Consider the following 24,371-nt stretch of genomic DNA (forward strand, 5'->3'; position numbering starts at 1 on the left):
GAAACGCTGGGATGCATTCTCAATGACAGTTCTGCTGTGTGTGTGTGCGTCTGTTCAAGCTGTGCACGACGCGTTTTGAATCTGCATAACTCCGCCTACTTTGACCACACCCTCCATCCCCATTGTGACTGCACATGAATGTTCCGTGCTAAGATTCTATCTACTGCAGGCAGCGCACCTGGTTGGTCAAAAGCATTGGAATACTCACACAGGTGTAGATGGAGATGACAAGCAGATTCAAGATCAGCACAGACACCAGTTTTCCTTTTTTTTCAAATACATATAATACACCACATTTGGAAGTCGGTGGTCCACAAGAGGGAGACAATGGTTTACAAAAGAATTCATGCGGCGGTCACAAATGCGGTATGTATGGCAGAACTACTCATTGGATACTTCAATTGAAACGCCGCCAAGTACTGACAGCAGGGCCTAATTTTGTAGATGGCACAGTATATTTGCAACACTGTAAGAAAGGCCTAATACAGGCCTACATCTCAACACACCTGTTGCAGCAACCAGTAAAGACAAATTGATTGACTGACTGATTGTATATTGAATGCAATACAATGCTTGACATACATAGGTGAAAGCAAGGCCAGGCAAGGCACACAAAATGTTGCAAATGGTCAAGTGAAATCAAGCAAAATGCTACATTTGGCATCTGAAATGTGCTTCGCTGACACTGAAAAGTATTCACATAAAGGGCTAAAAGACAACTTGCGCTGATTTCAATGCAATCTGTTTTTGGAAACCGGATCAGAGAAGGAGCGCAGTGTTCCCGGAGATACTGCAATAACGAGTCAATGCGTGGAGTGGACAGAGCAAGCTCCATTTCCAGCTCCCTGGGCTAAAAATCCATTTAATATGGATAGGGGACGTATCAGATATTAAACTGATAAGAACAGATACTACACTACATCTTGAGCGGCGGCGACGACGACGGATGCATAAGGCCGAGAAACGATAACCAGAAACGGTTTGCCACTTCTGACGCAACTAGGCCTAAAACTGACACCCATTGTGGAGACAGAGCAAAAAGAGTGCCGCAGGGAAGACATTTCCAGAAACGCTGGGATGCATTCTCAATGACAGTTCTGCTGTGTGTGTGTGCGTGTGTTCAAGCTGTGCACGACGCATTTTGAATCTGCATAACTCCGCCTACTTTGACCACACCCTCCATTCCCATTGTGACTGCACATGAATGTTCCGTGCTAAGATTCTATCTACTGCAGGCAGCGCACCTGGTTGGTCAAAAGCATTGGAATACTCACACAGGTGTAGATGGAGAAGACAAGCAGATTCGAGATCAGCACAGACACCAGTTTTGCTTTTTTTTTCAAATACATATAATACACCACATTTGGAAGTCGGTGGTCCACAAGAGGGAGACAATGGTTTACAAAAGAATTCATGCGGCGGTCACAAATGCGGTATGTATGGCAGAACTACTCATTGGATACTTCAATTGAAACGCCGCCAAGTACTGACAGCAGGGGCCTAATTTTGTAGATGGCACAGTATATTTGCAACACTGTAAGAAAGGCCTAATACAGGCCTACATCTCAACACACCTGTTGCAGCAACCAGTAAAGACAAATTGATTGACTGACTGATTGCATATTGAATGCAATACAATGCTTGACATACATAGGTGAAAGCAAGGCCAGGCAAGGCACACAAAATATTGCAAATGGTCAAGTGAAATCAAGCAAAATGCTACATTTGGCATCTGAAATGTGCTTCGCTGACACTGAAAAGTATTCACATAAAGGGTTAAAAGACAACTTGCGCTGATTTCAATGCAATCTGTTTTTGGAAAGCGGATCAGAGAAGGAGCGCAGTGTTCCCGGAGATACTGCAATAACGAGTCAATGCGTGGAGTGGACAGAGCAAGCTCCATTTCCAGCTCCCTGGGCTAAAAATCCATTTAATATGGATAGGGGACGTATCAGATATTAAACTGATAAGAACAGATACTACACTACATCTTGAGCGGCGGCGACGACGGATGCATAAGGCCGAGAAACGATAACCAGAAATGGTTTGCCACTTCTGACGCACCTAGGCCTAAAACTGACACCCATTGTGGAGACAGAGCAAAAAGAGTGCCGCAGGGAAGACATTTCCAGAAACGCTGGGATGCATTCTCAATGACAGTTCTGCTGTGTGTGTGTGCGTCTGTTCAAGCTGTGCACGACGCGTTTTGAATCTGCATAACTCCGCCTACTTTGACCACACCCTCCATCCCCATTGTGACTGCACATGAATGTTCCGTGCTAAGATTCTATCTACTGCAGGCAGCGCACCTGGTTGGTCAAAAGCATTGGAATACTCACACAGGTGTAGATGGAGATGACAAGCAGATTCAAGATCAGCACAGACACCAGTTTTCCTTTTTTTTCAAATACATATAATACACCACATTTGGAAGTCGGTGGTCCACAAGAGGGAGACAATGGTTTACAAAAGAATTCATGCGGCGGTCACAAATGCGGTATGTATGGCAGAACTACTCATTGGATACTTCAATTGAAACGCCGCCAAGTACTGACAGCAGGGCCTAATTTTGTAGATGGCACAGTATATTTGCAACACTGTAAGAAAGGCCTAATACAGGCCTACATCTCAACACACCTGTTGCAGCAACCAGTAAAGACAAATTGATTGACTGACTGATTGTATATTGAATGCAATACAATGCTTGACATACATAGGTGAAAGCAAGGCCAGGCAAGGCACACAAAATGTTGCAAATGGTCAAGTGAAATCAAGCAAAATGCTACATTTGGCATCTGAAATGTGCTTCGCTGACACTGAAAAGTATTCACATAAAGGGTTAAAAGACAACTTGCGCTGATTTCAATGCAATCTGTTTTTGGAAACCGGATCAGAGAAGGAGCGCAGTGTTCCCGGAGATACTGCAATAACGAGTCAATGCGTGGAGTGGACAGAGCAAGCTCCATTTCCAGCTCCCTGGGCTAAAAATCCATTTAATATGGATAGGGGACGTATCAGATATTAAACTGATAAGAACAGATACTACACTACATCTTGAGCGGCGACGACGACGACGGATGCATAAGGCCGAGAAACGATAACCAGAAACGGTTTGCCACTTCTGACGCAACTAGGCCTAAAACTGACACCCATTGTGGAGACAGAGCAAAAAGATTGCTGCAGGGAAAACATTTCCAGAAACGCTGGGATGCATTCTCAATGACAGTTCTGCTGTGTGTGTGTGCGTGTGTTCAAGCTGTGCACGACGCATTTTGAATCTGCATAACTCCGCCTACTTTGACCACACCCTCCATCCCCATTGTGACTGCACATGAATGTTCCGTGCTAAGATTCTATCTACTGCAGGCAGCGCACCTGGTTGGTCAAAAGCATTGGAATACTCACACAGGTGTAGATGGAGAAGACAAGCAGATTCGAGATCAGCACAGACACCAGTTTTCCTTTTTTTTTCAAATACATATAATACACCACATTTGGAAGTCGGTGGTCCACAAGAGGGAGACAATGGTTTACAAAAGAATTCATGCGGCGGTCACAAATGCGGTATGTATGGCAGAACTACTCATTGGATACTTCAATTGAAACGCCGCCAAGTACTGACAGCAGGGGCCTAATCTTGTAGATGGCACAGTATATTTGCAACACTGTAAGAAAGGCCTAATACAGGCCTACATCTCAACACACCTGTTGCAGCAACCAGTAAAGACAAATTGATTGACTGACTGATTGCATATTGAATGCAATACAATGCTTTACATACATAGGTGAAAGCAAGGCCAGGCAAGGCACACAAAATGTTGCAAATGGTCAAGTGAAATCAAGCAAAATGCTACATTTGGCATCTGAAATGTGCTTCGCTGACACTGAAAAGTATTCACATAAAGGGTTAAAAAACAACTTGCGCTGATTTCAATGCAATCTGTTTTTGGAAACCGGATCAGAGAAGGAGCGCAGTGTTCCCGGAGATACTGCAATAACGAGTCAATGCGTGGAGTGGACAGAGCAAGCTCCATTTCCAGCTCCCTGGGCTAAAAATCCATTTAATATGGATAGGGGACATATCAGATATTAAACTGATAAGAACAGATACTACACTACATCTTGAGCGGCGGCGACGACGGATGCATAAGGCCGAGAAACGATAACCAGAAATGGTTTGCCACTTCTGACGCACCTAGGCCTAAAACTGACACCCATTGTGGAGACAGAGCAAAAAGAGTGCCGCAGGGAAGACATTTCCAGAAACGCTGGGATGCATTCTCAATGACAGTTCTGCTGTGTGTGTGTGCGTCTGTTCAAGCTGTGCACGACGCATTTTGAATCTGCATAACTCCGCCTACTTTGACCACACCCTCCATCCCCATTGTGACTGCACATGAATGTTCCGTGCTAAGATTCTATCTACTGCAGGCAGCGCACCTGGTTGGTCAAAAGCATTGGAATACTCACACAGGTGTAGATGGAGAAGACAAGCAGATTCGAGATCAGCACAGACACCAGTTTTCCTTTTTTTTTCAAATACATATAATACACCACATTTGGAAGTCGGTGGTCCACAAGAGGGAGACAATGGTTTACAAAAGAATTCATGCGGCGGTCACAAATGCGGTATGTATGGCAGAACTACTCATTGGATACTTCAATTGAAACGCCGCCAAGTACTGACAGCAGGGGCCTAATTTTGTAGATGGCACAGTATATTTGCAACACTGTAAGAAAGGCCTAATACAGGCCTACATCTCAACACACCTGTTGCAGCAACCAGTAAAGACAAATTGATTGACTGACTGATTGCATATTGAATGCAATACAATGCTTTACATACATAGGTGAAAGCAAGACCAGGCAAGGCACACAAAATGTTGCAAATGGTCAAGTGAAATCAAGCAAAATGCTACATTTGGCATCTGAAATGTGCTTCGCTGACACTGAAAAGTATTCACATAAAGGGTTAAAAGACAAATTGCGCTGATTTCAGTGCAATCTGTTTTTGGAAACCGGATCAGAGAAGGAGCGCAGTGTTCCCGGAGATACTGCAATAACGAGTCAATGCGTGGAGTGGACAGAGCAAGCTCCATTTCCAGCTCCCTGGGCTAAAAATCCATTTAATATGGATAGGGGACGTATCAGATATTAAACTGATAAGAACAGATACTACACTACATCTTGAGCGGCGGCGACGACGGATGCATAAGGCCGAGAAACGATAACCAGAAATGGTTTGCCACTTCTGACGCACCTAGGCCTAAAACTGACACCCATTGTGGAGACAGAGCAAAAAGAGTGCCGCAGGGAAGACTGTTGTGAATTCTGTTTGTGGGCTCCCCCGGTGGTGTTTTATGGTAGTGCCACTTATTTGCCTTCTTCTATCCTTGATCACCTGTTGACACCCATTAGGGGAGTTTCCTATTTAAGGCTGCTTGGCTGCTGGTCTGATGCCGGCCAACAATGTATCAGTAGCATTCTGTTGCATTCTCCTGCCTCAAGATCCTGTTCAGCTAAGTTGAATTTTGTTTCTAGTTTATTCTATTTTTGTCCAGCTATTTGCAATGTGACTCTCTGTAGCTGGAAGCTCTCGTGGACTGGAATTGCCACTCCAGTGGCATGAGTTGTCACTGGAGTTTTAAAGTAATTTCAGGATGGTGTTTTTGAGTAGTGTTTTGAAGTTGACCGTGAAGTGACTCTTTCCTGTACTTCTGCTATCTAGTAAGCGGACCTCACTGTGCTAAATCTGCTGTTCATCCTACGTATGTCTTTTCCTCTTGACTCACCGTCAATATCTGTGGAGGGCTGCTATCTCCTTTTGGGGTTCATCTCTGGAGGTAAGGCAGGCCTGTATATTCCTCTGATAGGGGTAGTTAGATCTCCGGCTGGCGCGTGGTGTCTAGGGCATCGTAGGAAACACTCCCCGGCTACTTCCAGTGTTGTGTCAGATTCAGGTCACGGTCACTTTAGTTCCCATCACCCGAGAGCTAGTCCATTGTTATTTTGATTTCCCTGCCATTGGGAAAATCATAACAGTTTGGCCGGACCTCATGTGTTAAAACTATGCACTAAAGCAGGAAAGGATATGAAAAGGTTTTTTTTCCTTCTGTGTTTGGAAAGTGCACCTTAGTGCTTATTTGTACTCCTTGCTTAAACTGCAGTCTTCAACCTTTTTTTTTTTTTCCTCTCCTCTTAATCTCTGAATGGCTTTGGTTACACCTGTTTGAATCATGGATCCACAGAGTTTGGTTGCAGGTCTGAATAACCTGGCTACAAAGGTCCAGAACTTACAAGATTTTGTTATACGTGCTCCAATGTCTGAACCTAAGATCCCTATGCCTGAATTTTTTACCGGAGACAGATCCCGTTTTTTGAATTTCAGAGAGAATTGTAAATTGTTTTTGTCTCTGAAATCTCACTCTGCTGGTGATCCTGCGCAACAGGTTAAAATTGTTATTTCTCTATTGCGGGGTGACCCACAAAGTTGGGCATTTGCATTGTCGCCAGGGGATCCTGCGTTATTAAATGTAGATGCGTTTTTTCTGGCTTTGGGGTTGCTTTATGAAGAACCTAATTTAGAGATTTTGGCTGAGAAAGCCTTGATAGCTCTTTCTCAAGGGCAAGATGAAGCTGAGATATACTGCCAAAAATTTCGTAAATGGTCGGTGCTTACTAAATGGAATGAGTGCGCTCTAGCAGCTAATTTCAGAGAAGGTCTCTCTGATGCCGTGAAGGATGTCATGGTGGGGTTCCCTGTGCCTACAGGTCTGAATGATGCCATGAAATTGGCTATCCAGATTGATCGGCGTTTACGGGAGCGCAAATCTGTGCACCATATGGCGGTATCTTCTGAGCAAAAATCTGTGCACCATATGGCGGTATCTTTTGAGCAAAGACCTGTGCACCATATGGCGGTATCTTCTGAGCAAAAACCTGTGCACCATATGGCGGTATCTTCTGAGCAAAAACCTGTGCATCATTTGGCGGTGACCTCTGAAAAGGCACCAGAGCATATGCAATGCGATAGTGTATTGTCTAGAGGCGAACGACAGAATTACAGGCGCAAAAATGGGTTGTGCTTCTATTGTGGAGATCCAGCTCATGTTATATCAGCATGCTCTAAACGCATAAAGAAGGTTGATAAAAAGGTTGATAAATCTTTTTCTATGGGTACCTTGCAGTCTAAATTTCTTTTGTCCGTGACATTGATTTGTACTTTATCATCTGTTACTGTGGATGCTTATGTGGATTCTGGCGCCGCTCTGAGTCTCATGGATTGGTCCTTTGCCAAGCGTTGTGGGTTTGATTTAGAGCCTCTGGAGGTTTCTATTCCCTTAAAGGGTATTGATTCTACACCTTTGGCTAGCAATAAACCACAATATTGGACACAAGTGACTATGCATCTGTCCCCAGACCATCAGGAGATTATTCGTTTCCTTGTGTTATATAATCTACACGACGTATTAGTACTTGGATTACCATGGTTACAAATTCATAATCCAGTCTTGGACTGGAGATCAATGTCTGTGCTGAGCTGGGGATGTCAGGGGATTCATGGGGATGCACCTTTGGTTCCCATTTCTTCATCTACTCCCTCTGAGATCCCAGCATTTCTGTCAGATTTTTATGATGTCTTTCAGGAGCCTAAAACTGATTCTCTCCCTCCTCACAGAGAGTGTGACTGCGCTATTGAGTTGATTCCCGGTAGTAAATTTCCTAAGGGTCGCTTGTTTAATTTGTCTGTACCTGAACATACTGCTATGCGGGAGTATATCAGAGAATCTTTGGAAAAGGGTCATATTCGCCCCTCTTTGTCTCCACTGGGGGCAGGGTTTTTCTTTGTGGGTAAAAAGGATGGTTCATTGAGACCTTGTATCGACTATCGACTTCTGAATAAGATTACAGTTAAATACCAGTATCCGTTACCTTTACTGACTGATCTTTTTGCTCGTATAAAGGGGGCGAAGTGGTTCACTAAGATCGATCTACGTGGTGCATATAATTTGGTGCGGATTAAGCAGGGGGATGAGTGGAAGACCGCATTTAATACGCCTGAAGGCCATTTTGAGTATTTGGTAATGCCTTTCGGTCTCGCGAATGCCCCTTCCGTTTTTCAGTCCTTTATGCACGATATTTTCCGTGAATATCTGGATAAATTTATGATTGTGTATTTGGATGATATTTTGATTTTTTCGGAGGACTGGGAATCTCATGTTCAACAGGTCAGGAGAGTTTTTCAGGTTTTACGAGCTAATTCTCTATTTGTGAAGGGCTCAAAGTGTATTTTTGGGGTTCAGAGAATTTCCTTTTTGGGATATATTTTTTCCCCTTCATCTATGGAGATGGACCCTGTTAAGGTTCAGGCTATTTGTGATTGGGTACAACCTACTTCTCTAAAGAGTCTTCAGAAATTCTTGGGATTTGCTAATTTCTATCGCCGATTCATAGCGGGTTTTTCTGCCATTGCTAAACCTTTGACTGATTTGACCAAGAAGGGTGCTGATGTTGCTAATTGGTCCTCTGTGGCTGTGGAGGCCTTTCGGGAGCTTAAGCGCCGCTTTTCTTCTGCTCCTGTGTTGCGCCAGCCTGATGTTTCGCTCCCGTTCCAGGTTGAAGTAGATGCTTCCGAGATCGGAGCAGGTGCAGTTTTGTCGCAGAAAGGTCCTGACTGCTCAGTGATGAGACCATGTGCGTTTTTCTCTCGAAAGTTTTCGCCCGCTGAGCGAAATTATGATGTTGGAAATCGGGAGCTCTTGGCCATGAAGTGGGCATTTGAGGAGTGGCGTCATTGGCTTGAGGGTGCTAGACACCAGGTGGTGGTCTTGACTGACCACAAAAATCTAATTTATCTTGAGTCAGCCAGGCGTCTGAATCCTAGACAGGCGCGCTGGTCGTTGTTTTTCTCTCGATTTAACTTTGTGGTTTCATATCTGCCTGGGTCTAAGAATGTGAGGGCGGATGCCCTCTCTAGGAGTTTTGAGCCTGACTCGCCTGGTGATTCCGAACCTACTGGCATCCTGAAGGATGGGGTGATATTGTCAGCTGTCTCCCCAGATCTGCGGCGCTCTTTGCAGGAGTTTCAGGTGGATAGGCCTGATCGCTGTCCGCCTGGTAGATTGTTTGTCCCTGATGACTGGACCAGTAGAGTTATTTCGGAGGTTCACTCTTCCGCGTTGGCAGGTCATCCTGGAATTTTTGGCACCAGGGATCTGGTGTCTAGGTCCTTCTGGTGGCCTTCCTTGTCTCGAGATGTACGTATTTTTGTGCAGTCTTGTGATGTTTGTGCTCGGGCTAAGCCCTGCTGTTCCCGGGCCAGCGGGTTGTTGTTGCCCTTGCCTATTCCTAAGAGGCCTTGGACGCACATCTCTATGGACTTTATTTCTGACCTTCCTGTTTCTCGTAGGATGTCCGTCATCTGGGTGGTGTGTGACCGTTTTTCCAAGATGGTTCACTTGGTACCTTTGCCCAAATTGCCCTCCTCCTCTGAGCTGGTCCCTCTATTTTTTCAGAATGTTGTGCGTTTGCATGGTATTCCTGAGAATATAGTGTCTGACAGGGGTACTCAGTTTGTGTCTAGATTTTGGCGGGCGTTCTGTGCCAGGATGGGCATCGACTTGTCTTTTTCGTCTGCATTCCATCCTCAGACTAATGGCCAGACTGAGCGTACTAATCAGACCTTGGAGACTTACTTGAGGTGTTTTGTGTCCGCTGATCAGGACGATTGGCTTGATTTTTTGCCATTGGCAGAGTTTGCCCTTAACAATCGGGCCAGTTCTGCCACTTTGGTTTCTCCATTTTTTTGTAATTCAGGGTTTCACCCTCGCTTTTCGTCCGGTCAATTGGAGTCTTCGGATTGTCCTGGAGTAGATGCTGTGGTTGATAGAATGCATCAGATTTGGGGACAGGTTGTGGACAATCTGAAGTTGTCCCAGGAGAAGACTCAACAGTTCACTAATCGTCATCGGCGTGTCGGTCCTCGTCTTTGTGTTGGGGACCTGGTTTGGTTGTCTTCTCGATTTGTTCCTATGAAGGTCTCGTCTCCTAAGTTTAAGCCTCGGTTTATCGGCCCTTATAGGATTCTGGAGGTTCTCAATCCTGTGTCCTTTCGTTTGGACCTCCCAGCATCTTTTACTATTCATAATGTTTTTCATCGGTCATTGTTGCGGAGGTATGAGGTGCCGGTTGTTCCGTCTGCTGATCCTCCTGCTCCTGTGCTGGTTGAGGGTGAGTTGGAGTATGTGGTGGAAAAGATCTTGGACTCCCGTGTTTCCAGACGGAAACTTCAGTATCTGGTTAAGTGGAAAGGCTATGGTCAGGAGGATAATTCTTGGGTGACAGCATCTGATGTTCATGCTCCTGATTTGGTTCGTGCATTTCATAGTGCTCATCCAGATCGCCCTGGTGGTTCTGGTGAGGGTTCGGTGCCCCCTCCTTAAGGGGGGGGTACTGTTGTGAATTCTGTTTGTGGGCTCCCCCGGTGGTGTTTTATGGTAGTGCCACTTATTTGCCTTCTTCTATCCTTGATCACCTGTTGACACCCATTAGGGGAGTTTCCTATTTAAGGCTGCTTGGCTGCTGGTCTGATGCCGGCCAACAATGTATCAGTAGCATTCTGTTGCATTCTCCTGCCTCAAGATCCTGTTCAGCTAAGTTGAATTTTGTTTCTAGTTTATTCTATTTTTGTCCAGCTATTTGCAATGTGACTCTCTGTAGCTGGAAGCTTTCGTGGACTGGAATTGCCACTCCAGTGGCATGAGTTGTCACTGGAGTTTTAAAGTAATTTCAGGATGGTGTTTTTGAGTAGTGTTTTGAAGTTGACCGTGAAGTGACTCTTTCCTGTACTTCTGCTATCTAGTAAGCGGACCTCACTGTGCTAAATCTGCTGTTCATCCTACGTATGTCTTTTCCTCTTGACTCACCGTCAATATCTGTGGAGGGCTGCTATCTCCTTTTGGGGTTCATCTCTGGAGGTAAGGCAGGCCTGTATATTCCTCTGATAGGGGTAGTTAGATCTCCGGCTGGCGCGTGGTGTCTAGGGCATCGTAGGAAACACTCCCCGGCTACTTCCAGTGTTGTGTCAGGTTCAGGTCACGGTCACTTTAGTTCCCATCACCCGAGAGCTAGTCCGTTGTTATTTTGATTTCCCTGCCATTGGGAAAATCATAACAGAAGACATTTCCAGAAACGCTGGGATGCATTCTCAATGACAGTTCTGCTGTGTGTGTGTGCGTCTGTTCAAGCTGTGCACGACGCGTTTTGAATCTGCATAACTCCGCCTACTTTGACCACACCCTCCATCCCCATTGTGACTGCACATGAATGTTCCGTGCTAAGATTCTATCTACTGCAGGCAGCGCACCTGGTTGGTCAAAAGCATTGGAATACTCACACAGGTGTAGATGGAGATGACAAGCAGATTCAAGATCAGCACAGACACCAGTTTTCCTTTTTTTTCAAATACATATAATACACCACATTTGGAAGTCGGTGGTCCACAAGAGGGAGACAATGGTTTACAAAAGAATTCATGCGGCGGTCACAAATGCGGTATGTATGGCAGAACTACTCATTGGATACTTAAATTGAAACGCCGCCAAGTACTGACAGCAGGGCCTAATTTTGTAGATGGCACAGTATATTTGCAACACTGTAAGAAAGGCCTAATACAGGCCTACATCTCAACACACCTGTTGCAGCAACCAGTAAAGACAAATTGATTGACTGACTGATTGTATATTGAATGCAATACAATGCTTGACATACATAGGTGAAAGCAAGGCCAGGCAAGGCACACAAAATGTTGCAAATGGTCAAGTGAAATCAAGCAAAATGCTACATTTGGCATCTGAAATGTGCTTCGCTGACACTGAAAAGTATTCACATAAAGGGCTAAAAGACAACTTGCGCTGATTTCAATGCAATCTGTTTTTGGAAACCGGATCAGAGAAGGAGCGCAGTGTTCCCGGAGATACTGCAATAACGAGTCAATGCGTGGAGTGGACATAGCAAGCTCCATCTCCAGCTCCCTGGGCTAAAAATCCATTTAATATGGATAGGGGACGTATCAGATATTAAACTGATAAGAACAGATACTACACTACATCTTGAGCGGCGACGACGACGACGGATGCATAAGGCCGAGAAACGATAACCAGAAACGGTTTGCCACTTCTGACGCAACTAGGCCTAAAACTGACACCCATTGTGGAGACAAAGCAAAAAGAGTGCCACAGGGAAGACATTTCCAGAAACGCTGGGATGCATTCTCAATGACAGTTCTGCTGTGTGTGTGTGCGTGTGTTCAAGCTGTGCACGACGCGTTTTGAATCTGCATAACTCCGCCTACTTTGACCACACCCTCCATCCCCATTGTGACTGCACATGAATGTTCCGTGCTAAGATTCTATCTACTGCAGGCAGCGCACCTGGTTGGTCAAAAGCATTGGAATACTCACACAGGTGTAGATGGAGATGACAAGCAGATTCAAGATCAGCACAGACACCAGTTTTCCTTTTTTTTTCAAATACATATAATACACCACATTTGGAAGTCAGTGGTCCACAAGAGGGAGACAATGGTTTACAAAAGAATTCATGCGGCGGTCACAAATGCGGTATGTATGGCAGAACTACTCATTGGATACTTCAATTGAAACGCCGCCAAGTACTGACAGCAGGGCCTAATTTTGTAGATGGCACAGTATATTTGCAACACTGTAAGAAAGGCCTAATACAGGCCTACATCTCAACACACCTGTTGCAGCAACCAGTAAAGACAAATTGATTGACTGACTGATTGCATATTGAATGCAATACAATGCTTGACATACATAGGTGAAAGCAAGGCCAGGCAAGGCACACAAAATGTTGCAAATGGTCAAGTGAAATCAAGCAAAATGCTACATTTGGCATCTGAAATGTGCTTCGCTGACACTGAAAAGTATTCACATAAAGGGTTAAAAGACAACTTGCGCTGATTTCAATGCAATCTGTTTTTGGAAACCGGATCAGAGAAGGAGCGCAGTGTTCCCGGAGATACTGCAATAACGAGTCAATGCGTGGAGTGGACAGAGCAAGCTCCATTTCCAGCTCCCTGGGCTAAAAATCCATTTAAGGCTACGTTCACATTTGCGGTGTGCGCCGCAGCGTCGCCGCCGCAACGCACATCGCAAATGTGAACACATGCACAACGCAGCTTTTTGCGCCGCATGCGTCCTTTTTTTCATTGATTTTGGACGCAGCAAAAATGCAACTTGCTGCGTCCTCCGCGACCCGACGCGGGCGCCGCAGGGACGCATGCGGCGCAAAAAGCAAGTGCACCGCATGTCCATGCGCCCCCATGTTAAATATAGGGGCGCATGATGCATGCGGCGCCCGCCGCTGCGGCGGGCGCCGCTAATGTGAACGTAGCCTTATATGTATAGGGGACGTATCAGATATTAAACTGATAAGAACAGATACTACACTACATCTTGAGCGGAGGCGACGACGACGACGGATGCATAAGGCCGAGAAACGATAACCAGAAATGGTTTGCCACTTCTGACGCACCTAGGCCTAAAACTGACACCCATTGTGGAGACAGAGCAAAAAGAGTGCCGCAGGGAAGACATTTCCAGAAACGCTGGGATGCATTCTCAATGACAGTTCTGCTGTGTGTGTGTGCGTGTGTTCAAGCTGTGCACGACGCGTTTTGAATCTGCATAACTCCGCCTACTTTGACCACACCCTCCATCCCCATTGTGACTGCACATGAATGTTCCGTGCTAAGATTCTATCTACTGCAGGCAGCGCACCTGGTTGGTCAAAAGCATTGGAATACTCACACAGGTGTAGATGGAGAAGACAAGCAGATTCGAGATCAGCACAGACACCAGTTTTCCTTTTTTTTTCAAATACATATAATACACCACATTTGGAAGTCGGTGGTCCACAAGAGGGAGACAATGGTTTACAAAAGAATTCATGCGGCGGTCACAAATGCGGTATGTATGGCAGAACTACTCATTGGATACTTCAATTGAAACGCCGCCAAGTACTGACAGCAGGGGCCTAATTTTGTAGATGGCACAGTACATTTGCAACACTGTAAGAAAGGCCTCATACAGGCCTACATCTCAACACACCTGTTGCAGCAACCAGTAAAGACAAATTGATTGACTGACTGATTGCATATTGAATGCAATACAATGCTTGACATACATAGGTGAAAGCAAGGCCAGGCAAGGCACACAAAATGTTGCAAATGGTCAAGTGAAATCAAGCAAAATGCTACATTTGGCATCTGAAATGTGCTTTGCTGACACTGAAAAGTATTCACATAAAGGGTTAAAAGACAACTTGCGCTGATTTCAATGCAATCTGTTTTTGGAAACCGGATCAGAGAAGGAGCGCAGTGTTCCCGGAGATACTGCAATAACGAGTCAATGCGTGGAGTGGACATAGCAAGCTCCATCTCCAGCTCCCTGGGCTAAAAATCCATTTAATATGGATAGGGGACGTATCAGATATTAAACTGATAAGAACAGATACTACACTACATCTTGAGCGGCGACGACGACGACGGATGCATAAGGCCGAGAAACGATAACCAGAAACGGTTTGCCACTTCTGACGCAACTAGGCCTAAAACTGACACCCATTGTGGAGACAAAGCAAAAAGAGTGCCGCAGGGAAGACATTTCCAGAAACGCTGGGATGCATTCTCAATGACAGTTCTGCTGTGTGTGTGTGCGTGTGTTCAAGCTGTGCACGACGCGTTTTGAATCTGCATAACTCCGCCTACTTTGACCACACCCTCCATCCCCATTGTGACTGCACATGAATGTTCCGTGCTAAGATTCTATCTACTGCAGGCAGCGCACCTGGTTGGTCAAAAGCATTGGAATACTCACACAGGTGTAGATGGAGATGACAAGCAGATTCAAGATCAGCACAGACACCAGTTTTCCTTTTTTTTTCAAATACATATAATACACCACATTTGGAAGTCGGTGGTCCACAAGAGGGAGACAATGGTTTACAAAAGAATTCATGCGGCGGTCACAAATGCGGTATGTATGGCAGAACTACTCATTGGATACTTCAATTGAAACGCCGCCAAGTACTGACAGCAGGGGCCTAATTTTGTAGATGGCACAGTACATTTGCAACACTGTAAGAAAGGCCTAATACAGGCCTACATCTCAACACACCTGTTGCAGCAACCAGTAAAGACAAATTGATTGACTGACTGATTGCATATTGAATGCAATACAATGCTTGACATACATAGGTGAAAGCAAGGCCAGGCAAGGCACACAAAATGTTGCAAATGGTCAAGTGAAATCAAGCAAAATGCTACATTTGGCATCTGAAATGTGCTTCGCTGACACTGAAAAGTATTCACATAAAGGGTTAAAAGACAACTTGCGCTGATTTCAATGCAATCTGTTTTTGGAAACCGGATCAGAGAAGGAGCGCAGTGTTCCCGGAGATACTGCAATAACGAGTCAATGCGTGGAGTGGACATAGCAAGCTCCATTTCCAGCTCCCTGGGCTAAAAATCCATTTAATATGGATAGGGGACGTATCAGATATTAAACTGATAAGAACAGATACTACACTACATCTTGAGCGGCGACGACGACGACGGATGCATAAGGCCGAGAAACGATAACCAGAAACGGTTTGCCACTTCTGACGCACCTAGGCCTAAAACTGACACCCATTGTGGAGACAGAGCAAAAAGAGTGCCGCAGGGAAGACATTTCCAGAAACGCTGGGATGCATTCTCAATGACAGTTCTGCTGTGTGTGTGTGTGTGTGTTCAAGCTGTGCACCCCGCCTACTTTGACCACACCCTCCATCCCCATTGTGACTGCACATGAATGTTCCGTGCTAAGATTCTATCTACTGCAGGCAGCGCACCTGGTTGGTCAAAAGCATTGGAATACTCACACAGGTGTAGATGGAGATGACAAGCAGATTCAAGATCAGCACAGACACCAGTTTTCCTTTTTTTTTCAAATACATATAATACACCACATTTGGAAGTCGGTGGTCCACAAGAGGGAGACAATGGTTTACAAAAGAATTCATGCGGCGGTCACAAATGCGGTATGTATGGCAGAACTACTCATTGGATACTTCAATTGAAACGCCGCCAAGTACTGACAGCAGGGGCCTAATTTTGTAGATGGCACAGTATATTTGCAACACTGTAAGAAAGGCCTAGTACAGGCCTACATCTCAACACACCTGTTGCAGCAACCAGTAAAGACAAATTGATTGACTGACTGATTGCATATTGAATGCAATACAATGCTTGACATACATAGGTGAAAGCAAGGCCAGGCAAGGCACACAAAATGTTGCAAATGGTCAAGTAAAATCAAGCAAAATGCTACATTTGGCATCTGAAATGTGCTTCGCTGACACTGAAAAGTATTCACATAAAGGGTTATAGGACAACTTGCGCTGATTTCAATGCAATCTGTTTTTGGAAACCGGATCAGAGAAGGAGCGCAGTGTTCCCGGAGATACTGCAATAACGAGTCAATGCGTGGAGTGGACAGAGCAAGCTCCATTTCCAGCTTCCTGGGCTAAAAATCCATTTATTATGGATAGGGGACGTATCAGATATTAAACTGATAAGAACAGATACTACACTACATCTTGAGCGGCGGCGACGACGGATGCATAAGGCCGAGAAACGATAACCAGAAATGGTTTGCCACTTCTGACGCACCTAGGCCTAAAACTGACACCCATTGTGGAGACAGAGCAAAAAGAGTGCCGCAGGGAAGACATTTCCAGAAACGCTGGGATGCATTCTCAATGACAGTTCTGCTGTGTGTGTGTGCGTCTGTTCAAGCTGTGCACGACGCGTTTTGAATCTGCATAACTCCGCCTACTTTGACCACACCCTCCATCCCCATTGTGACTGCACATGAATGTTCCGTGCTAAGATTCTATCTACTGCAGGCAGCGCACCTGGTTGGTCAAAAGCATTGGAATACTCACACAGGTGTAGATGGAGAAGACAAGCAGATTCGAGATCAGCACAGACACCAGTTTTCCTTTTTTTTTCAAATACATATAATACACCACATTTGGAAGTCGGTGGTCCACAAGAGGGAGACAATGGTTTACAAAAGAATTCATGCGGCGGTCACAAATGCGGTATGTATGGCAGAACTACTCATTGGATACTTCAATTGAAACGCCGCCAAGTACTGACAGCAGGGGCCTAATTTTGTAGATGGCACAGTACATTTGCAACACTGTAAGAAAGGCCTCATACAGGCCTACATCTCAACACACCTGTTGCAGCAACCAGTAAAGACAAATTGATTGACTGACTGATTGCATATTGAATGCAATACAATGCTTGACATACATAGGTGAAAGCAAGGCCAGGCAAGGCACACAAAATGTTGCAAATGGTCAAGTGAAATCAAGCAAAATGCTACATTTGGCATCTGAAATGTGCTTCGCTGACACTGAAAAGTATTCACATAAAGGGTTAAAAGACAACTTGCGCTGATTTCAATGCAATCTGTTTTTGGAAACCGGATCAGAGAAGGAGCGCAGTGTTCCCGGAGATACTGCAATAACGAGTCAATGCGTGGAGTGGACATAGCAAGCTCCATTTCCAGCTCCCTGGGCTAAAAATCCATTTAATATGGATAGGGGACGTATCAGATATTAAACTGATAAGAACAGATACTACACTACATCTTGAGCGGCGACGACGACGACGGATGCATAAGGCCGAGAAACGATAACCAGAAACGGTTTGCCACTTCTGACGCAACTAGGCCTAAAACTGACACCCATTGTGGAGACAAAGCAAAAAGAGTGCCACAGGGAAGACATTTCCAGAAACGCTGGGATGCATTCTCAATGACAGTTCTGCTGTGTGTGTGTGCGTGTGTTCAAGCTGTGCACGACGCGTTTTGAATCTGCATAACTCCGCCTACTTTGACCACACCCTCCATCCCCATTGTGACTGCACATGAATGTTCCGTGCTAAGATTCTATCTACTGCAGGCAGCGCACCTGGTTGGTCAAAAGCATTGGAATACTCACACAGGTGTAGATGGAGATGACAAGCAGATTCAAGATCAGCACAGACACCAGTTTTCCTTTTTTTTTCAAATACATATAATACACCACATTTGGAAGTCAGTGGTCCACAAGAGGGAGACAATGGTTTACAAAAGAATTCATGCGGCGGTCACAAATGCGGTATGTATGGCAGAACTACTCATTGGATACTTCAATTGAAACGCCGCCAAGTACTGACAGCAGGGCCTAATTTTGTAGATGGCACAGTATATTTGCAACACTGTAAGAAAGGCCTAATACAGGCCTACATCTCAACACACCTGTTGCAGCAACCAGTAAAGACAAATTGATTGACTGACTGATTGCATATTGAATGCAATACAATGCTTGACATACATAGGTGAAAGCAAGGCCAGGCAAGGCACACAAAATGTTGCAAATGGTCAAGTGAAATCAAGCAAAATGCTACATTTGGCATCTGAAATGTGCTTCGCTGACACTGAAAAGTATTCACATAAAGGGTTAAAAGACAACTTGCGCTGATTTCAATGCAATCTGTTTTTGGAAACCGGATCAGAGAAGGAGCGCAGTGTTCCCGGAGATACTGCAATAACGAGTCAATGCGTGGAGTGGACAGAGCAAGCTCCATTTCCAGCTCCCTGGGCTAAAAATCCATTTAATATGTATAGGGGACGTATCAGATATTAAACTGATAAGAACAGATACTACACTACATCTTGAGCGGAGGCGACGACGACGACGGATGCATAAGGCCGAGAAACGATAACCAGAAATGGTTTGCCACTTCTGACGCACCTAGGCCTAAAACTGACACCCATTGTGGAGACAGAGCAAAAAGAGTGCCGCAGGGAAGACATTTCCAGAAACGCTGGGATGCATTCTCAATGACAGTTCTGCTGTGTGTGTGTGCGTGTGTTCAAGCTGTGCACGACGCGTTTTGAATCTGCATAACTCCGCCTACTTTGACCACACCCTCCATCCCCATTGTGACTGCACATGAATGTTCCGTGCTAAGATTCTATCTACTGCAGGCAGCGCACCTGGTTGGTCAAAAGCATTGGAATACTCACACAGGTGTAGATGGAGAAGACAAGCAGATTCGAGATCAGCACAGACACCAGTTTTCCTTTTTTTTTCAAATACATATAATACACCACATTTGGAAGTCGGTGGTCCACAAGAGGGAGACAATGGTTTACAAAAGAATTCATGCGGCGGTCACAAATGCGGTATGTATGGCAGAACTACTCATTGGATACTTCAATTGAAACGCCGCCAAGTACTGACAGCAGGGGCCTAATTTTGTAGATGGCACAGTACATTTGCAACACTGTAAGAAAGGCCTCATACAGGCCTACATCTCAACACACCTGTTGCAGCAACCAGTAAAGACAAATTGATTGACTGACTGATTGCATATTGAATGCAATACAATGCTTGACATACATAGGTGAAAGCAAGGCCAGGCAAGGCACACAAAATGTTGCAAATGGTCAAGTGAAATCAAGCAAAATGCTACATTTGGCATCTGAAATGTGCTTTGCTGACACTGAAAAGTATTCACATAAAGGGTTAAAAGACAACTTGCGCTGATTTCAATGCAATCTGTTTTTGGAAACCGGATCAGAGAAGGAGCGCAGTGTTCCCGGAGATACTGCAATAACGAGTCAATGCGTGGAGTGGACATAGCAAGCTCCATCTCCAGCTCCCTGGGCTAAAAATCCATTTAATATGGATAGGGGACGTATCAGATATTAAACTGATAAGAACAGATACTACACTACATCTTGAGCGGCGACGACGACGACGGATGCATAAGGCCGAGAAACGATAACCAGAAACGGTTTGCCACTTCTGACGCAACTAGGCCTAAAACTGACACCCATTGTGGAGACAAAGCAAAAAGAGTGCCGCAGGGAAGACATTTCCAGAAACGCTGGGATGCATTCTCAATGACAGTTCTGCTGTGTGTGTGTGCGTGTGTTCAAGCTGTGCACGACGCGTTTTGAATCTGCATAACTCCGCCTACTTTGACCACACCCTCCATCCCCATTGTGACTGCACATGAATGTTCCGTGCTAAGATTCTATCTACTGCAGGCAGCGCACCTGGTTGGTCAAAAGCATTGGAATACTCACACAGGTGTAGATGGAGATGACAAGCAGATTCAAGATCAGCACAGACACCAGTTTTCCTTTTTTTTTCAAATACATATAATACACCACATTTGGAAGTCGGTGGTCCACAAGAGGGAGACAATGGTTTACAAAAGAATTCATGCGGCGGTCACAAATGCGGTATGTATGGCAGAACTACTCATTGGATACTTCAATTGAAACGCCGCCAAGTACTGACAGCAGGGGCCTAATTTTGTAGATGGCACAGTACATTTGCAACACTGTAAGAAAGGCCTAATACAGGCCTACATCTCAACACACCTGTTGCAGCAACCAGTAAAGACAAATTGATTGACTGACTGATTGCATATTGAATGCAATACAATGCTTGACATACATAGGTGAAAGCAAGGCCAGGCAAGGCACACAAAATGTTGCAAATGGTCAAGTGAAATCAAGCAAAATGCTACATTTGGCATCTGAAATGTGCTTCGCTGACACTGAAAAGTATTCACATAAAGGGTTAAAAGACAACTTGCGCTGATTTCAATGCAATCTGTTTTTGGAAACCGGATCAGAGAAGGAGCGCAGTGTTCCCGGAGATACTGCAATAACGAGTCAATGCGTGGAGTGGACATAGCAAGCTCCATTTCCAGCTCCCTGGGCTAAAAATCCATTTAATATGGATAGGGGACGTATCAGATATTAAACTGATAAGAACAGATACTACACTACATCTTGAGCGGCGACGACGACGACGGATGCATAAGGCCGAGAAACGATAACCAGAAACGGTTTGCCACTTCTGACGCACCTAGGCCTAAAACTGACACCCATTGTGGAGACAGAGCAAAAAGAGTGCCGCAGGGAAGACATTTCCAGAAACGCTGGGATGCATTCTCAATGACAGTTCTGCTGTGTGTGTGTGTGTGTGTTCAAGCTGTGCACCCCGCCTACTTTGACCACACCCTCCATCCCCATTGTGACTGCACATGAATGTTCCGTGCTAAGATTCTATCTACTGCAGGCAGCGCACCTGGTTGGTCAAAAGCATTGGAATACTCACACAGGTGTAGATGGAGATGACAAGCAGATTCAAGATCAGCACAGACACCAGTTTTCCTTTTTTTTTCAAATACATATAATACACCACATTTGGAAGTCGGTGGTCCACAAGAGGGAGACAATGGTTTACAAAAGAATTCATGCGGCGGTCACAAATGCGGTATGTATGGCAGAACTACTCATTGGATACTTCAATTGAAACGCCGCCAAGTACTGACAGCAGGGGCCTAATTTTGTAGATGGCACAGTATATTTGCAACACTGTAAGAAAGGCCTAGTACAGGCCTACATCTCAACACACCTGTTGCAGCAACCAGTAAAGACAAATTGATTGACTGACTGATTGCATATTGAATGCAATACAATGCTTGACATACATAGGTGAAAGCAAGGCCAGGCAAGGCACACAAAATGTTGCAAATGGTCAAGTAAAATCAAGCAAAATGCTACATTTGGCATCTGAAATGTGCTTCGCTGACACTGAAAAGTATTCACATAAAGGGTTATAGGACAACTTGCGCTGATTTCAATGCAATCTGTTTTTGGAAACCGGATCAGAGAAGGAGCGCAGTGTTCCCGGAGATACTGCAATAACGAGTCAATGCGTGGAGTGGACAGAGCAAGCTCCATTTCCAGCTTCCTGGGCTAAAAATCCATTTATTATGGATAGGGGACGTATCAGATATTAAACTGATAAGAACAGATACTACACTACATCTTGAGCGGCGGCGACGACGGATGCATAAGGCCGAGAAACGATAACCAGAAATGGTTTGCCACTTCTGACGCACCTAGGCCTAAAACTGACACCCATTGTGGAGACAGAGCAAAAAGAGTGCCGCAGGGAAGACATTTCCAGAAACGCTGGGATGCATTCTCAATGACAGTTCTGCTGTGTGTGTGTGCGTCTGTTCAAGCTGTGCACGACGCGTTTTGAATCTGCATAACTCCGCCTACTTTGACCACACCCTCCATCCCCATTGTGACTGCACATGAATGTTCCGTGCTAAGATTCTATCTACTGCAGGCAGCGCACCTGGTTGGTCAAAAGCATTGGAATACTCACACAGGTGTAGATGGAGAAGACAAGCAGATTCGAGATCAGCACAGACACCAGTTTTCCTTTTTTTTTCAAATACATATAATACACCACATTTGGAAGTCGGTGGTCCACAAGAGGGAGACAATGGTTTACAAAAGAATTCATGCGGCGGTCACAAATGCGGTATGTATGGCAGAACTACTCATTGGATACTTCAATTGAAACGCCGCCAAGTACTGACAGCAGGGGCCTAATTTTGTAGATGGCACAGTACATTTGCAACACTGTAAGAAAGGCCTCATACAGGCCTACATCTCAACACACCTGTTGCAGCAACCAGTAAAGACAAATTGATTGACTGACTGATTGCATATTGAATGCAATACAATGCTTGACATACATAGGTGAAAGCAAGGCCAGGCAAGGCACACAAAATGTTGCAAATGGTCAAGTGAAATCAAGCAAAATGCTACATTTGGCATCTGAAATGTGCTTCGCTGACACTGAAAAGTATTCACATAAAGGGTTAAAAGACAACTTGCGCTGATTTCAATGCAATCTGTTTTTGGAAACCGGATCAGAGAAGGAGCGCAGTGTTCCCGGAGATACTGCAATAACGAGTCAATGCGTGGAGTGGACATAGCAAGCTCCATTTCCAGCTCCCTGGGCTAAAAATCCATTTAATATGGATAGGGGACGTATCAGATATTAAACTGATAAGAACAGATACTACACTACATCTTGAGCGACGACGACGGATGCATAAGGCCGAGAAACGATAACCAGAAACGGTTTGCCACTTCTGACGCAACTAGGCCTAAAACTGACACCCATTGTGGAGACAAAGCAAAAAGAGTGGCACAGGGAAGACATTTCCAGAAACGCTGGGATGCATTCTCAATGACAGTTCTGCTGTGTGTGTGTGCGTGTGTTCAAGCTGTGCACGACGCGTTTTGAATCTGCATAACTCCGCCTACTTTGACCACACCCTCCATCCCCATTGTGACTGCACATGAATGTTCCGTGCTAAGATTCTATCTACTGCAGGCAGCGCACCTGGTTGGTCAAAAGCATTGGAATACTCACACAGGTGTAGATGGAGAAGACAAGCAGATTCGAGATCAGCACAGACACCAGTTTTCCTTTTTTTTTCAAATACATATAATACACCACATTTGGAAGTCGGTGGTCCACAAGAGGGAGACAATGGTTTACAAAAGAATTCATGCGGCGGTCACAAATGCGGTATGTATGGCAGAACTACTCATTGGATACTTCAATTGAAACGCCACCAAGTACTGACAGCAGGGGCCTAATTTTGTAGATGGCACAGTATATTTGCAACACTGTAAGAAAGGCCTAGTACAGGCCTACATCTCAACACACCTGTTGCAGCAACCAGTAAAGACAAATTGATTGACTGACTGATTGCATATTGAATGCAATACAATGCTTGACATACATAGGTGAAAGCAAGGCCAGGCAAGGCACACAAAATGTTGCAAATGGTCAAGTAAAATCAAGCAAAATGCTACATTTGGCATCTGAAATGTGCTTCGCTGACACTGAAAAGTATTCACATAAAGGGTTAAAAGACAACTTGCGCTGATTTCAATGCAATCTGTTTTTGGAAACCGGATCAGAGAAGGAGCGCAGTGTTCCCAGAGATACTGCAATAACGAGTCAATGCGTGGAGTGGACAGAGCAAGCTCCATTTCCAGCTCCCTGGGCTAAAAATCCATTTAATATGGATAGGGGACGTATCAGATATTAAACTGATAAGAACAGATACTACACTACATCTTGAGCGGCAGCGGCGACGACGGATGCATAAGGCCGAGAAACGATAACCAGAAACGGTTTGCCACTTCTGACGCAACTAGGCCTAAAACTGACACCCATTGTGGAGACAGAGCAAAAAGAGTGCCGCAGGGAAGACATTTCCAGAAACGCTGGGATGCATTCTCAATGACAGTTCTGCTGTGTGTGTGTGCGTGTGTTCAAGCTGTGCACGACGCGTTTTGAATCTGCATAACTCCGCCTACTTTGACCACACCCTCCATCCCCAT

The 24,371-nt window shown here is 45.0% G+C and overlaps 6 non-coding genes and 11 pseudogenes across 6 annotated transcripts; all 17 read right to left on the reverse strand.

Moving 5' to 3' along the window:
* Positions 1-765: 765 nt before the first annotated feature.
* Positions 766-968, reverse strand: LOC143777341 (U2 spliceosomal RNA; annotated as a pseudogene).
* Positions 969-1,833: 865 nt separating this feature from the next.
* Positions 1,834-2,033, reverse strand: LOC143777313 (U2 spliceosomal RNA). Its single transcript, XR_013216087.1, has one exon. It is a non-coding gene; the product is annotated as a U2 spliceosomal RNA (small nuclear RNA).
* Positions 2,034-2,896: 863 nt separating this feature from the next.
* On the reverse strand, positions 2,897-3,099 carry LOC143777343 (U2 spliceosomal RNA; annotated as a pseudogene).
* An 865-nt stretch (positions 3,100-3,964) lies between these two features.
* Positions 3,965-4,164, reverse strand: LOC143777306 (U2 spliceosomal RNA). Its single transcript, XR_013216080.1, has one exon. It is a non-coding gene; the product is annotated as a U2 spliceosomal RNA (small nuclear RNA).
* Positions 4,165-5,029: 865 nt separating this feature from the next.
* Positions 5,030-5,229, reverse strand: LOC143777314 (U2 spliceosomal RNA). The gene has a single exon (XR_013216088.1). It is a non-coding gene; the product is annotated as a U2 spliceosomal RNA (small nuclear RNA).
* Positions 5,230-11,952: 6,723 nt separating this feature from the next.
* On the reverse strand, positions 11,953-12,155 carry LOC143777374 (U2 spliceosomal RNA; annotated as a pseudogene).
* Positions 12,156-13,315: 1,160 nt separating this feature from the next.
* Positions 13,316-13,526, reverse strand: LOC143777395 (U2 spliceosomal RNA; annotated as a pseudogene).
* An 865-nt stretch (positions 13,527-14,391) lies between these two features.
* On the reverse strand, positions 14,392-14,594 carry LOC143777375 (U2 spliceosomal RNA; annotated as a pseudogene).
* Positions 14,595-15,459: 865 nt separating this feature from the next.
* On the reverse strand, positions 15,460-15,662 carry LOC143777370 (U2 spliceosomal RNA; annotated as a pseudogene).
* An 842-nt stretch (positions 15,663-16,504) lies between these two features.
* LOC143777381 (U2 spliceosomal RNA) lies at positions 16,505-16,704 on the reverse strand. Its single transcript, XR_013216131.1, has one exon. It is a non-coding gene; the product is annotated as a U2 spliceosomal RNA (small nuclear RNA).
* Positions 16,705-17,569: 865 nt separating this feature from the next.
* LOC143777371 (U2 spliceosomal RNA) lies at positions 17,570-17,772 on the reverse strand (annotated as a pseudogene).
* Positions 17,773-18,636: 864 nt separating this feature from the next.
* On the reverse strand, positions 18,637-18,842 carry LOC143777348 (U2 spliceosomal RNA; annotated as a pseudogene).
* An 865-nt stretch (positions 18,843-19,707) lies between these two features.
* LOC143777376 (U2 spliceosomal RNA) lies at positions 19,708-19,910 on the reverse strand (annotated as a pseudogene).
* Positions 19,911-20,775: 865 nt separating this feature from the next.
* LOC143777372 (U2 spliceosomal RNA) lies at positions 20,776-20,978 on the reverse strand (annotated as a pseudogene).
* An 842-nt stretch (positions 20,979-21,820) lies between these two features.
* LOC143777382 (U2 spliceosomal RNA) lies at positions 21,821-22,020 on the reverse strand. The gene has a single exon (XR_013216132.1). It is a non-coding gene; the product is annotated as a U2 spliceosomal RNA (small nuclear RNA).
* Positions 22,021-22,885: 865 nt separating this feature from the next.
* Positions 22,886-23,082, reverse strand: LOC143777367 (U2 spliceosomal RNA). Its single transcript, XR_013216123.1, has one exon. It is a non-coding gene; the product is annotated as a U2 spliceosomal RNA (small nuclear RNA).
* Positions 23,083-23,947: 865 nt separating this feature from the next.
* On the reverse strand, positions 23,948-24,150 carry LOC143777365 (U2 spliceosomal RNA; annotated as a pseudogene).
* Between the last annotated feature and the right edge of the window lie 221 nt (positions 24,151-24,371).

Source organism: Ranitomeya variabilis, chromosome 5 (genome assembly GCF_051348905.1).
Source record: "Ranitomeya variabilis isolate aRanVar5 chromosome 5, aRanVar5.hap1, whole genome shotgun sequence".
NCBI lineage: Eukaryota > Metazoa > Chordata > Amphibia > Anura > Dendrobatidae > Ranitomeya > Ranitomeya variabilis.